The 14,347-nt window shown below is 56.0% G+C and overlaps 1 protein-coding gene and 1 long non-coding RNA gene across 10 annotated transcripts in view; one reads left to right on the top strand and one right to left on the bottom strand.

Annotated features, from left to right (window-relative positions):
- The window catches only part of PALD1 (phosphatase domain containing paladin 1), a 95,904-nt gene that overhangs the window by 9,350 nt on the left and 72,207 nt on the right, over positions 1–14,347 (top strand). For 4 of the 9 annotated variants that reach the window (XR_011537959.1, XR_011537957.1, XR_011537960.1 and 1 more), the window contains exon 1: positions 9,077–9,367. The exons of 3 other annotated variants lie outside the window; for them this stretch is intronic. The gene's annotated coding sequence lies outside the window, so the exon portion shown is untranslated. Of the gene's footprint in view, positions 1–8,851; positions 8,982–9,074; positions 9,368–14,347 lie in introns of those variants that run through there. 2 more of the 9 variants (XM_070612045.1, XM_070612039.1) reach the window with 2 other exon arrangements.
- Positions 4,439–7,436, bottom strand: LOC139082204 (uncharacterized). Its single transcript, XR_011537967.1, has 5 exons — positions 7,362–7,436; positions 6,793–7,085; positions 6,545–6,677; positions 5,891–6,018; positions 4,439–4,850 (listed from the first exon to the last, which is right to left on the bottom strand). It is a non-coding gene; the product is annotated as an uncharacterized lncRNA (long non-coding RNA).

Below are 14,347 nucleotides of genomic sequence, written 5' to 3' on the forward strand. Positions count from 1 at the left end.
CAGAGCCCCAGAGGCCTGCTGTTGCTGTGAATGTGCCTGTATGCCGTCACGCTTCTGAGCTTGCTTTGCAGAGGAACGGACTCCGATGAGCTGGGCTGTTTCCCTGTGGCTTCGAGCTGCCCCTGCCGCGGCTGGGTGCCTCCAAGACAGCAAAGGGAGGGTGGGGTGGTGTCTGTCCCTTCTGAGAAGCTGAGCTCTAGGTCATTAGGACAAAGAAGGAGACTGGGTCAGGCAACGAGTTCCTTATCTCTGGGACAGTCAAGCAGAGGCAGGGACTGCCCCCCTGGAGGAGTTTGTATGAGGAATCCCTCTGGATCTGGCAGGGGCGCTGGCTGGGCTCTCAGACTTTGTTTCTTTAAACTGCATTTCTTGCATCTATGCTATTCTGATGTAGGTAGGGGTGAAGTGGTATGATGTCTGGGGGTTGCTTCAAAATACTCCAGCAAGAACAACCAAAGGAAGGAAAAAGATAGCGGTAGATGAAGGACGTGTGGCAAGATCTCGATGACTGTCACATCTAGACGATGGGTGTATAGAATCAGTTTTACTATTCTCTACTTTTGTGCATATATAAGATGTTAAAAATAAAAAGACTTAATTATTAGAATGTGTCATAGATGCACGGGGTGAGAAATCCAGCCGCACACAAGGACGGTGATGGGAAGGTGGGTCGCTTCCCTCCCCGGCCCCGGGGCCCTTGAGGACTAAGCCCTCTTCCCAGCATCTTCTGTAGCCTTCTGGGATTGACCATGTGTAGACAAGTCTATGAGTTAAGTTTTCTTTTTATTATTTAGAAATAGATAATACAGGGGCCACCCGGTGGCGCAGTGATTAAGTTCGCATGTTCTGCTGGGGTTTGCCGTTTTGGATCCCAGGCTCAGATCTATGCACCGCTCATCAAGCCATGCTGTGGCAGGCATCCCACATATAAAGTAGAGGAAGATGGGCACGATGTTAGCTCAGGGCCTGTCTTCCTCGGCAAAAAGAGGAGGATAGGCAGCGAATGTTAGCTCAGGGCTAATCTTCTTCAAAACAAAAAAAAAAGAAAAGAAAAAGAAAAAATAACACATCTGTATGGAGCAAAATTCAAACAGACAAGAAGGTATCCAGTGAAAAGTTTCCCTTCTGTCTGTGGCCCCAGCCGCCCAGGTCCCTGGAGGCAACGAAAGTGACAGTTTACCTGTCCTTCAGAGACCTTCTATGTGTGGTGTGTGTGAGCATGTGTATATAATATATAGACACCCTTTTTCAGCTTCTGAAGTGCTAGAATATTAGAGAGTCTGTCCTGCAGTTTCCTTTCCTGGATCCCCCCATCCTTCCTCCTTACCTCCGCTACAGGGTTGGGTAAACGATTTTCCTTAGTCCATAGCACATTATTTTATCATCCTTATATGTGAGGCCTTTCTTTTGCAGTGTTCTCTTTATTTTCCCTTCATCTAATTCTTTTTTCTCATAGGCACCCGTGGTAGCGTGTTTGATAAATGTTTTTACATAGTGGACATATCCTCATTTAAAAAAACATGGTGTTTTTCTGTGAATATGCATTGTGACTTTTCCTCAATGGTTTTATATGTTTACTCTAGCTCTGTTTACTACTTTTATCCCAGGCAACTGTTTTCAAGCTTGCTCTGCGTTTTTGTGTGTGCGCTGATGGTTGGGTGTAACTGTTGGGCAGGATTCTGTGGTTGGAATCACGTGACTTATCCACTCCCCTAGGATGGATGCTGAGGTGGCTCCAGCACCCGCTGTCCTGGACAACACTGCCCTGACCGTCCTTGTCCATGTCCATATCCGGACTTTGCGCCCAGCTCTAGCGATCATTTTCCAGCCCCCCACATACATCTGCCTCATTTTTTTTTTTTTGAGGAAGATTAGTCCTGAACTAACATCCGCCGCCGATCCTCCTCTTTTTTGCTGAGGAAGACTGGCCCTGAGCTAACATCTGTGCCCATCTTCCTCTACTTTATATGTGGGATGCCTACCACAGCATGGCTTGCCAAGCAGTGCCATGTCCACACCAGGAATCCGAACCAGCAAACCCTGGGCCACTGAAGCGTAACGTGTGCACTTAACCGCTGCGCCTCCAGGCTGGCCCCCTGCCTCGTGTTTTAAAATAGCTGCATGGTATTTCTAGTTTCTGGATGTTCCACAGTTTAGCCAATCGTCTCTCTGTCCACAGACTTTTCAGTTGTTTTCCATCTTTCACCATCACAAACCATGAATAATGTGTGCAGTTGTCCCTTTGTGCATGTGTGAGCACATCTCTAGGCTAAATTCCTAGAAATGGAATTGCTGAGGCAGAGTGTGCATTTGTCATTTGGAGCCATCCTGCCAAAAAGCATGAAAGTATCCCTTTCCCACCCCTCAGTGAAGCTATCTTCTAGCACTAAGGTTCTTCGAGGCTCAGAGAGGGTGGGTTTCCTGGCTGAGATGATACAGCCAGTGAGTGTTGGCACTGAGACTAGAACTCAGGAGGCTAAGCCTGGGGCCAGTGATCTTTCTAAGGCACTTTGCCAGCTCTTCTGTGTCCCAAGCTTCATGGGACCTTCCCTGTAAGTCTGGGGGGCCGCGGCCTCTCCTGGAATGTTTCTGGTAAGCAAGCACTCCCCGCTGCCCACTGGTCTGGTGAAGGGTCAATCCAGGAGCTCTGCGTCTGGGGACCGGGAGCCCGTGACGTGAAGGCCTGGGAAGCTGCCATGTCAGGCCTCTGTAGCTCCCTTGACCCCACCCCGCCCCCACCTCCCCTTCAGCATCTTCATAAATGGCTCTGTCAGAGCGAGACATCCTTGGGAGCCTGAGTGGTGTTGCTTGGAGACAACTGGGCAACAGATCTGGGTTATTTCAAGGAAAGAGAGGGTGGGAGGGGAGGGTGACAGCCTGTTTACTCAGGGATGGATGGGCTCCCTGCTACAGGGTTTGGCAGACCACCCCCCCCCCCCACCCCCATTATTCCCAGAGTCCGGGGCCTGGGATTCGGCAGTGAGACCCAGCAGAAGGCCCCTGGGAGACGCATTCTGACGGGCAGTACGGGGCAGGGGATTCTTGGCGAGTTCTCAGGAGGCACGTTAAACGTGCTGGCTGGGAGGGAGGGAGGAGGTGAGGGCAGAGGGAGGGTGCCATCTTCTCATGATCATAGCAGCCACAACTACTGTTGTATATTGAGCGTCCTCTGGAACAGCTGTCTGTTAAGGGCTTTACATTTATTAGTTCATTTAATCTCAAAACCCTGTCGAGGTGGGCATGACTATCCCCATTTTATAGATGTGGAAACACAGGCTCAGAGAGGCTCAGAGACTTGCCTGAGGTCATACAGCTACTAAATGGCAGAAACTGAATTAAAACTCAAGTCTGTCTGATGCCAAAGCTAGAAATCACTGTACATGTTGCTAGAGTTGGCAGAGCCCTGACAGGACATCCACTTTCACCCTGAGCTGACCAGGAAGGTCATGCTGAGTGCCTCCCCCTGTGCTGTGCTCACCCAGCACCCTGGTCCCTCCTCCTCCCTGCAAGAAACATATGTCTCTGAAATGATCAGTTTACTTGTGTGCCTCTCCTGCAGGTGTGTGAACACCTGGGTGAGGTCTTGCTCATCTCTGTGCCTTGAGCACAGGGTCAGGAGTGTGGTAGATTCTTAAAGAGCGTGGAGCTCAGATGCCTGAGCAGCTCTCCTTGAGACAGGGGTCGTCACTGTCTCCCCAACAGCCCTGCAGGGACCGAAGACAGTGTCCTGGCCCTGAGCCTCCTCTGCTCCTGTTGGACAGCCCCAGACCCGTCAGCATTCTCTGGGGCCAGGGTGGCGGCTCCCTACCCTCCTGCTGTCTTCTGGGGGATTCCAAACCCACCTTCCTGGGCAGGCAGGGTCTGACCAGCCGGGCGTGCTGATGAGGTGGTGAAGGGTGCTGGTGGGGGGCATGGGGTGTCTGTCCCTGTGTGGGCTGGCACACCCCACTAGAAGGACGTTAACTCTTCAGGGCCCTAGCTTTTAGAGAGGACAGCTCGAACTGGGCTGGGCTGAATTGTGGGGTGGGGTGGGAGTAGGGAGCTGAGGGCAGAACGGGGAGGGGCGAGTCAATACGTGTGTGGGTCCTGGGCTTGTGTTGTAGTCAGCATTGTCCCTCAGCCTCCTCTGGAACCCAGGGCAATCTTACACTTTGTGGAACTTACCGTGGCCCAGCTTCCACCATAGTTATCCGTGTAATAAGGGTGACGATAGAGGCCACTGTGTGCCGAGATGGTGCTGCATACTTTGAATTCATCACTCTGTTTAAGCCCCATGGCCACCTGCTCAGGTAAGTGTCATCGTCGCCCCTTTCTAGATGAGTTACCTGAGTCTCAGAGACCTCCTTCATTTCTAAGGTAGCCCCAACAGTACCTTTTCCTCTACCATTCTGTTGTGTTATTATCTTCATAGCATGAATCACTCAGAAATGATCTTGCTCCTGCTTTTGTTTACTTGTTTATTGTGTTGTCCCCCACCCCAACTCCACTGAAATGTCAGCTCCATGAAGGTGGGACCTTGTCTGCCTCATTCACTGCTCAGGGCCTAGAACAGGGCTTGGGATGTAGAAGGGAGCTCTGTAAATGTTTGTTGACTGACTGAAATATTTGTTGCATGATTGAGCCAGGATTCTTTCTCCCTTTTCTCTCTTCTTCTGATGGAGAACTCTCCCTGTAGTATTTGAGGAATATTCTGGAGACGTAATCACCCTCTTCTCACAATTTCTGGACACTCTTCAGTCAGGCACTGAGTGGTGCTGGGGAGGGAGGGGAGGTACCCCTGCCCTTGGGGACGTCGTCATTCTGCACAGCATTTTCACATAGCAGGTCACAGGTAAAATCAGTTTTGCGCGCTGCAATCAGCAAAAACAGAAAGAAATAGGATAGGACAGATAAGAAAGCATCAGAATGCCTCACAGACCGTAAGGCTAAGCATTTTTTGTGAAACACACACATATTCATGTCTCTGTGTAGCTGGTGGCCCTGGAATAAAATTTATTTCTTACTTTGAATCTCCGTCAAAAAAGTTTGAACCTAGCGTGTGAATTTGGGAAGTGGGAGATGTCCTCTGTGGACCTAGACCCAAAAGAAGGTACAACAAATAAAGTTAATAATCCTGCCGATAATTATGATGCCGGTTATTGAACATACCAGTTATTTCTGTGCCAGGCAGGGTGCTCAGGTCCCAGGCTCCGCACAGAGGTGAGGGGAAGGAGCCCAGGACAGACAGAGATCCTGTGAGCAGATAGGACTGCCTGGAGGAGGTAGGACCTGAACTCAGCCTTGAAGAACCTCTGCCCTGGCAGGTGCAGGGCTGGGTCAGAGTGAGAGCTCGGTGGCAACAATAGTAACAATAGCTGCTGTCAGTGAGCTCTGGCTGAGTGCCAGGCACCCCTTTAATCCTCCAGACATTCCTGGGAGGCAGGAACTGCTCTTTGCACCATTTTACAAATGAGAGAAATGAGACACAGAGAAGCGTGGTGACTCTCAGGTAGGAATCACACGGTGGTAAGGATGCTGAGGCTAGAGCCGAGGCAGGTCCGGCCTGCTCAAAGCCTATGTCTTTAAGCTCTGGACCACACACAGAAGGGGCCTGATGAACCAGGGATGCTAGGTTCTGGAGATGGGGCAGTGGGCCTGGAAGGGCAGATGGCCACGGCAGGACACCAAGGCAGCCAGGGCAGATGGCAACGGGTCTGTGTTGGGACCCAGGCAGCAGGCATGTGAGACCTGAGGCTAGAGACAGCTGGGCTTGGGGAAGATGCAGGCCCAGGACAGCCATCCTGGGGCCCACGCAGGTCATGGGTCCTGGCAATCACATGGCCACGGGCGCAAGACCTGGCCAGCTCCCTGCCCTGATCTTGTCCATTCCTCGGGCCCAGGGTCCCCCAACCTGTGGCAGGCTCAGAGGGAGTGAGGAGCAGAGCAGAGCAGTCAGTGGGCCCGTTTCTCTTCCTTTGTCGAGTCTCGTGTTTGCTGGGTTGATCCCAGCTCCTCCGCCTTCTGGCGAGTCATCTGTGCCTGTCGGGAGATAGTTCTTGGCTTGAGTGTTCCCACAAGGGAACTGGGGGGTGCTGAACTTGGGAGTTCTCCCCAGAGCACCAGCACCTTGCCTGTTTGGGCGGAGGGAGCTGTGGATGGCCACAGGAGAGTCCCCAGGACCCCGAGGAAGGGGGTTACTCACTAGTCGTGCAGCAGCAGCTGGCCTGGTTTTGGACTGTGGTGGATTGTTTGTGTGTGCGCTACACATACATATACACACATGCTCACTTGTATATCCACACGCATGCCCACTGGACACGCACAAACACGCACATCCTTATTCACATCCCTGCAAACGTGAGTTCACACGCGAGCAACACAAGCACATATGTGCGCGCACACGAGTGCACGTTTGTACGGGGCCACCCATGGGCACTGGTGTTCTTCAGATAATAAGGTGGTGTTTTGGGTGCTGTGCGTGTGGGATGTGGGGTGGCGGTAGTGCTGGTGGGATGCTGGCTAAGTGGGTCCCGAGCCCTCTGGTTTCTGCAACCTGTTCTGCAACCTGTTCTGTGACCATCGATTCTTCCTCGGGGACTTTTGGGCTTCTGCTCTGAGCTTCTGGACCTCTCAGGGAGCTTCTGCAGCAGCCTGGGCTGAGAGAACTGGCCCCGCTGATTCTTCCCTCCTGCCCGGGGCTGGGGAGAGAGGGCACAGTGCCTTTTCTTGGGTGTACCTTGGGCTGCTCCGTGTCCCTTCCTTCTTCCTCAGTATCCAGCCCCGTCCCTCTCCCAGGCCCAGGGTGGGGCAAACCTGGTCCTGAGGGCTTCCTTGTGGTTGGAGAGGACCTCCAGCCCCAGGGCCGGCAGGCAGCCAGGGATGCAGGACTTGCTGCTCCAAGCGGGGACTTGGCAGAGCCTAGGACTGGGTGGGCTGGTGAGGCTGGGCACTGTAGTCTGGATGCAGTCTATGGCCCGTCCCTTAGACACCTCCAAGACCCCGGCCCTCTGCTCCTGGGGCCCACCAGCCAGCCCTGAGGCTGTCTGGCGGAGCCAGGTGGGCTGTGATGGCTGGCTCTCCCGAGGACATCTCTGTTCTGGGCTTTTCTGCTCGATTCAACAAGAACACCTACTGTGGGCGTGGTGAATACGAATGAATGAATGATGATGTGCTGGGCACTGTGCTGGGACCAAAAGACAGGTCAGAGGTCAAGTGTCATCCTCTAGGGGCTCAGTCTGGAGAGACAGACAGGCTTGGACCCCAGCATTTGCTGGACAGTGAGGGAAGGGGAGCAGTGTGTGTGTATGTGTGTGTATATGTGTGAATGTGCATGCATGTTTGTGTATGTGTCTCTATGTGTGTGTGCACATGCGCATGCTTACCTTAGTCCTGGCCAAAAGGGGGCATTTTTTTGGAATGCAGCATCCTCAGGATGGGGGTTGCATCACTTCTGGAATCTGACAGGGGGTGAGGTGGGTTATGGGGTTGTGGTGAGAAAAGGAAGGAAGGGAACAGTGCCCAGGATGTGTCACATACTACACCTGGCATCACCTGTCTCAGCTCCCCGGCTCCTCAACACCTCTTTGAAGGAGGACAGTCCATCTTATAGAAGAGGAACTTGGGGATCAGAGAGCTTATGTCACTTGTCCCAGATCACACAGCCAGTAAACCATGAGCCAATTTGAGCTTAGCTCTGCTGAACTCTGAAGGTCAGGTCTGCTTCCCAAGGTCACTCCTGGACTTTCTCTACTCTCCTCCTCCTCATACACCTTGGGTGGGGCAGGAGGAGGCCTGGAGCTGAGTGCGTCTTCCTTGGCTTGTTTCCTCATCCACTAGAAAAGGGATAATACAAGCGCGGATCTCCTGAAATCATCCACGCGAAGCACCTGAGACCTAGGTGCTGGAGGCGGGAAAGAGCGCCACAGACGACAGCCATTCTTTCTGTCTTTATTTATTCTTAGGGCTCCTGCGGTGGGGATGGGGCCTGCGAGTCCTGCGTGCCCCTTTCCCAGCCCAGCGCCTTCTGGCGCGACCTTGGACAGAGGGGAGGCCCCCTCTGTCTTCCTCCTGGGGAGACCCGGCCTCCACTGACTCCGCTGCAGCCTGACTCGGGGCGAGGCAGGTAGCGACAGGTGAGGAAGCAGGATTTCCGAGTGCGGAGGGGAGAGAGGGAGGAAGTGACTCACCGGCCACGACAAAGCCCATCTCCCCAAGAGGAAGCAGCGGCGGGAGAGGGAACGCGCGTGGGGCCCGCGGGGGCGAGCGAGCTGAGGGCGGACGTGGGCTGCAGGGGCGTCCGCCGCGGCCTGGCTGGGCTGCCGCACAGTGCCAGCCCCGCGCTGCGCGGGAGGCCCGGGCAGGCCCCTGTGGGGGGCGAGGATTGTGCGTGTCACCGCCGGGAGCTGTGGGGTGGGGGCAGAGGGACCTCTCCCCTCTCGAAGTTTCTGCCACGCCCTCTCCCAGTCGCCTCCGGGTGCTGAGGGGCGCGTTTCCCTGTGCGTCCAGAACTTGGGAGAAGCCCAAGACCCAGCGGCCAGCCTGCTCTTTAAGGGTTCACCCGTTGTTACCTGGGGTGGCTGAGGCCCAGAGAGGACAGTCACCTAGCTCAGCTTGCACAGCACAGTGAGGTTTTTTTCCCGGCGCCCAGACGCTTATCTCGGTCCCGCCAAGGCTCGGCCTGGCTTTGAAAAGCAGAGAAGGGAGAGGAAGGCCAGACCCGCCGATCTCCCGGGGAGCTGTAGTCTGGGCGGGGGTGTGGCGCCGAGAGTGTTTGCTCCTTTCTCCAGCCGGAGAGGCTAGATGTAGGGTTTGGGCATCTTCTAGAACGAGCTGAGCTAATGACAAGGGAAGGGGAACTGGCTTTCCAGACAGTCTCCCCCGCCCCAAACTTTTCCTCCCGGCGGAAGGTGGAGGGAGGAAGCGGGGCCCTGGAGGGTGGGGCCAGCCGTCCCCCCTCTGCCCCGGAGCCGCGGCTTTGGGATGCCAATCGGGACGCGGCTGGAGTAAGTGTGTCTTTAAATCCGAGACCCCCGCCCCTCGGCGGCGGGGCCGGGGCTCGGGCTGGCGGGGCGGCGGCGGGAGAGGCGATTGGCGGCTCGGCCGGGTCCGCCCCTCGGTGTGGGGGGCGCAGGGCGGCGCGCTCGAGCTGGAGCGCGCAGCTCCCGCCGCCGGCGAACGCGGGCTCCTGCTCTCTTGGCCTCGCCTCGTCGCGCCCGGCCTGCCCGCCTCCGGAGCCGCCTCTGCCCATGGATGGGCTGGGGACGTTGGGAGGAGCGAGCCGGAGCCCGCGCCGGGCGCGCCCCGCCGCTGCCTGACTCGGCGCCCGCAGTCTGGGCGCAGCGCGCCGGCAGCAGGAGCGCGGATGCCCCTCGGAGCCGCGGGCTGGCAGGTACCGACGCACAGGGACCTGGGGCTGGCTAGGGGAGGATAGATCCGGAGTCCTCTGGGTACTCCTAGCCCCAGGCTGCTCAGACCACCCTCTCCCCATCTCCCGGAGCTCACGCCTCCCTGGCTCCCGGGAGAGGAGCGGTCCTGCGTCCCCACCCAAATGCGCACGGGGTTGGTGCGTGGAAGAGAAGTGGGAGCTCACATATGGAGCAGTGAACCGTTATGGAATCGTTCTGGATGTTCGGCTCTGGGCTGCACCCTCCCCCGAGGTTTCTAGCTGACCGGGACTGGGGTGGACGTGGGCTGGCGACATCTCCACTCTTCACGGCTAGGCCTGGGGGTATGGCCCAGGAGCCGGGCTTCCTGTAAGGTGGGGGGAGGGAAGCTGTCTTCTGATCCCAGGGGTCCCCCTGCTCATCTTTAGGAGGCTTGAGGCTCATGGAACGGGGAGAAGTCCAGAGGTCCTGGTGGGTGCAAGCTTTGATTCTGGGCCCCGTCTGGCCCTGTCTGTCTGTGGACCCAAGTCTCTCGGGGTAGCCCCCTTTTTATTTTCAGAGATTTTCCTGAAGGGGCAGTGGCCTGTCAGAAAGCCGAGTGTGGTGTGTGGGAGACCTGCTGTGCAGACTCTAAGGTGGCCAGGAGGATTGGAACGTGTTCTTATCTCTTGAAGAGTCAGCGAGCCAGAGATGGAAGAACAGCTTCCTGTCTGTAGGGAGCTTGGGGGCTACACTGCTCTGCCAGCCCAAGGTCCAGGCACCAACTCCTTGGCTTCTGTGCAGAGTCAACCTGGACCCAGTGACCAAGCACCTCTTAAATGCCAGGTGCTGGGCTCTGCCTGAGGCCAAGGGGAGTGGTGGGAGGAGTTGGAGTGTCCTGCCCTCAGGTGGTTCAGCCCCATAGCAGAAGGCAAGACATGAACACAGAGGAACGTCACTGATGCAGGATTTCCATACCAGTCTGGGTTAGTAATATTGGTGCAAATGCCAAGAGGCTACCCTGATAACTGCTAGATGAGTGCCATAGGCTGGGGGATCTGGGATCCAGTTCTCATGCAACCATGTAAATCTTTTTGAAATGGTCCAGCTCCATACCCATCCTTCCTTGTTACCCTGCTGGTAGTGAGAACCTGTCAGCACCTCCCCGGACAGGCAGCAGCAATCAGGAGGTTGTGCTGCTCTGTGTGCCCCCAGCCCCACTCCCAGGTGGTTTTTCCTGCTGGTAGATTTCTGTAGAAACCCATTTGGTTTCTGGGGTCAGGCTGAGCGCAGGATGCTCCCCACCAGCCCTAGAGCTCCTGAGGTTTGGGGTCTAGATCCAGCATTATTGAAGGATCAGAGGCCAGTGGGGAGGAAGTCCCTACTTCCTTTCTGAAGAGCCTTTGTCGCTGGGGATGAGGCTGGAGGCCCTTAGCCAGACACTGTTTCCTGTGAGTGCAGACAGGCGCTCTCCCCTTGGCTGGCTGTGCGGTGTTGAGTTGGGTTGTTGGATGTGGCTGGGCTGGGCAGCACTGGCTTGAGATGAGTGGTACCTGGGGCAGCACTGACCTCACCTCTGAGGTCCTGCTGTGTCTGGGGCTCTGCTCCCACCCCCATCATCTGTGGTAGGTTTCTGTTTTTCTGGAACACTGCAGGGGGGGCAGTGTGCCTTTGCCCTTGGCCTTGGGTGTTATTCTGAGAGTGGGAGTTGCTGAGCTCACCCTACAGCCCTTGGCCAGCACTATGAGCATTTGGGTGGACGCATCCACCTGCCTCCAAACAAGTGGGGTCACCCAGACATGGAGGGGGATGCTGGTGCAGGCTGAGACGTGTGTGCTTAGGTATATGGCCACTTGGGCAGAGGCAGAGAGGAACCGGATACAGACGTGCATGAAGACAGACACAGGAGGACAGTGAGATGGGCAAGCAACCCAGGGGCACAGACACATGCAGGGGGCAGACAATGTTAACTCATAAACATGGATCACACCTGGGCCACAGACACAAATAGACAGATCTACACCATCGCAGGGATTTGAACTTATCCACACAGCAGGCAGACGTGTCCATGGGCAGACATACGGGCAGACCTACGGGGTCACAGATGTGGATGTGAGCTGACATTCATGGACTAAAGACGTAGAGCCACACAGAAGTGGCTCGAGTGCCTGGGCAGATGTGGAGTTGGCTGTGGGCTCCCTGGGGACGCAGATGTGGACATCTGATGAGTCACCCAGCAGCAGAGGCAGGACATGGACAGAGGTGGGTACTGAGATGTAGTCTGAGGCACATGCTCCCAGTTGTCCCTGTGACCCCATGTGGCAGCAGTGCCTGGCACTTGTCCTGTTTGGGGTGGTGGTGATACAGGCACTCTGTGGTGTGGCTTCATTTTTTGACCCCCACTATGGAGTTTGAACACCCCGAAGGGCTCAGTATCCTCTGCTTTCCTCTGAGAGTTGTTTGGCCTCCCCACTCCCTAAGTTACAGGGCTGCGCACATGCCTTAAGCCCCAGCAGGGGCTCCTTGAGACTGCGAGTCTCATCTTGCCTGCGTCTCCTTCCTGCGGCAAGTCCACTGAGTGGCCAGGGCACAGGAGGGAGCCCAGGCCTCAGGGGTTCTGGCGGGGAAGGGACAATCCCTGGGCAAAGAGTGAATGTGCTGTTGTGTCTTTGCTGAGACCGTTGTCCTCTGCTGTGGACTGCCCCTCCTCCAGACCCTGGGCTTGCACAGGGAAGGGGGTCCCCACCTTCTGGTGACAGTCACCTCTCCTCTGGCCAACCTGGAGATTGGGAGTTAGCCCAGAGACTAGATACAGCTTCACACTAATGCACTGTGTGAGCCTGGGCAAGTTGCTCAATGTCTCAATAAACTCATCTTTAAGATGAAACTCTTCATCTTAAGATGAGGCAGTAACGCCTAGCCCTTGGGGACGTTGTGGGGGTTAAATGGGAGATCATTGGTGGAAAGCACGTGGTACTCATTCAATGGGGCTTTGATGACAAGCCCTCCCCTGTGGCCAGGACTCTCCAGAGCTGACTCAGCAGCCAGGTGCCTGCCCCTGGCAAGGCTGGGCGGGCAGGCACCTCTCATTTTGAAAGCTAGAGGGTTTTGTCCTTACCCCCCTGCCCATTGGCCACTCCTTGGCCCTGTGGGACCCCCACATACGGGGTCAGGAAATGACAGGCAGGGTGTGTGGAAGCTTGGTCCTGTCACCTGCCGGGCTTTGGGAGGGGAGCCAGTGGTTTGCTAAGAATAGCCCCAAATCGTGCCTCTGCCTCCCAGTGGGCAGTTGTGGGCCTCCTTGGTCCAGGCCTGTAACTGGCGCTCAGCATGGGGATGGGCCTGGGAGCAGCAGGCTGGCTCTGGGAGGGGGCCCTGCCGCTCTTCCTAGGTCTTTAAGTGGGATCTGGGGAAAGAGAAGGCCTGGGGAGCACTGGCCTTTAAAATCTCTGAGGTCCTCTTCCACTCAGAACTTGTCCTGATAACTGTCCCCTTGACCATCTTCCCATCCCCTAATGGACCTCTGGTGATTATGAACACAGGCTCTGGAACCAGACCACTAGGGGCTGAATTTCAGCTCTGTCCTTCACTAGCTGTGTGTCCCTGGGCAACTCACTTAACCTCTCTGTACCTGATTGCTTTGTCTAACAGGGTTAATGACAGCAAACTCCTTTATACGAATGCCACCAGGATGGAAGGAGGTGGTGCGTGGAGAGCCCTTGGGGAAGTGTGTGGCTCATAGTAAATGCTCAGTCAACGTTAGGTGCTGCTGAATATGATTATGTTCTCCCAGCAAAGGGAGAGACCCGTGAGGCCAGAGGCCAGGGTGCGTGCACAGTGCCTCTTGGTGGGAAGGCACCAGGATGCCTCTTGATGTGGGTCCCTTGCCATTCCAGGCCCCGGGTTCAGTATGAGATGCAAGGGACCGCAGGTGAGTGAGAGCCAGCCTCTGCCAGGTGAGAGAGGCTCATGTGTACATTACACCATACCCCACCGGGACCTTCCCGGTCTGTGCAGCTATGGTTGGAGCTGGAGGGAGGGAATGGCTTCCTGGGTCTGAGGGCCTGCTTCAGCTGGGCTTTGCAGGTTGGCCAAGAGTTTTCAGGGGTGAGGGAAGGCTTCCCAAGCAGAAAGAGCAGCCTGTGCAGAGGTGTGGCAGCTTGGTGTGTTTAGGGAACATGAGCGGATCCACGGATCTGGGGAGGGGACCCACGCTTAGCACTTCCGGCCTGTCAGGAAAGAGCTTGCATGCTGGGCCCTTCTGTCCCTCCCTCCCTGGGCTCTGGGGCAGCCCAGGTTTCCCTGTTAGGATGCAGAAATTGGAGGCCCATCAGAATTTTGGGCCTTCGCTTTCCTTTTAGGAATCACATTTGCTGTCCCCCCATCCTCCAGAGACTCCTCCACCCTCTTATAAAGGCCTGCCAGCCCTCCCTGGGCTCCTCATTTTTGAGCTGGGGCTCCAGACTGCTCCCATGCCCATATCAACATGCCTGTTTTTGCTCTTAGCTAAGATGCCCCTGGGTTCATAGGTCCTCCTCCTGGGGAATGAGCAGATGCCTTTGAAACCTCTCCATCTAACAGTAGAATTCCTGGACCTCAGAAGGTGTTTTACATATTTCCTGTAACTGACATGTGGACTGGCTTTAGCTCTGAGGGGTGCCCCTGCGTGGGCCCGGGCTGGGGTACTCTGATGAGAGGGACATGGGGCATCTGGGCTTGTCTACGTGCCCATGGCAGGCAGCAGGGAGCGTCTGGGAACTGGGTGTGTTGCTGCTGACCCTGTGGGCTCCCAAGGAGCTAGGCCTTTCGGAAATTCCAGGAGGAGGAGGGTGTGGTGCTGGGAGGGCTGTGGGTCCATGGCTGGGCTTCCCACCCTCACCCATGAGAAACAGCCCCACTGCCAGGAGGCTGGGTTGGGGCCATGCAGAGGGGGAGAGGTGGGTACCCTCAGATGACCTTGGACCTTGCCAGCCTCTGCAGCCTGCTGAGCGCCGGGCCCTGCCTGT

The sequence above is a fragment of the Equus przewalskii genome, chromosome 1, assembly GCF_037783145.1.
Source record: "Equus przewalskii isolate Varuska chromosome 1, EquPr2, whole genome shotgun sequence".
In the NCBI taxonomy this organism is placed as follows: domain Eukaryota; kingdom Metazoa; phylum Chordata; class Mammalia; order Perissodactyla; family Equidae; genus Equus; species Equus przewalskii.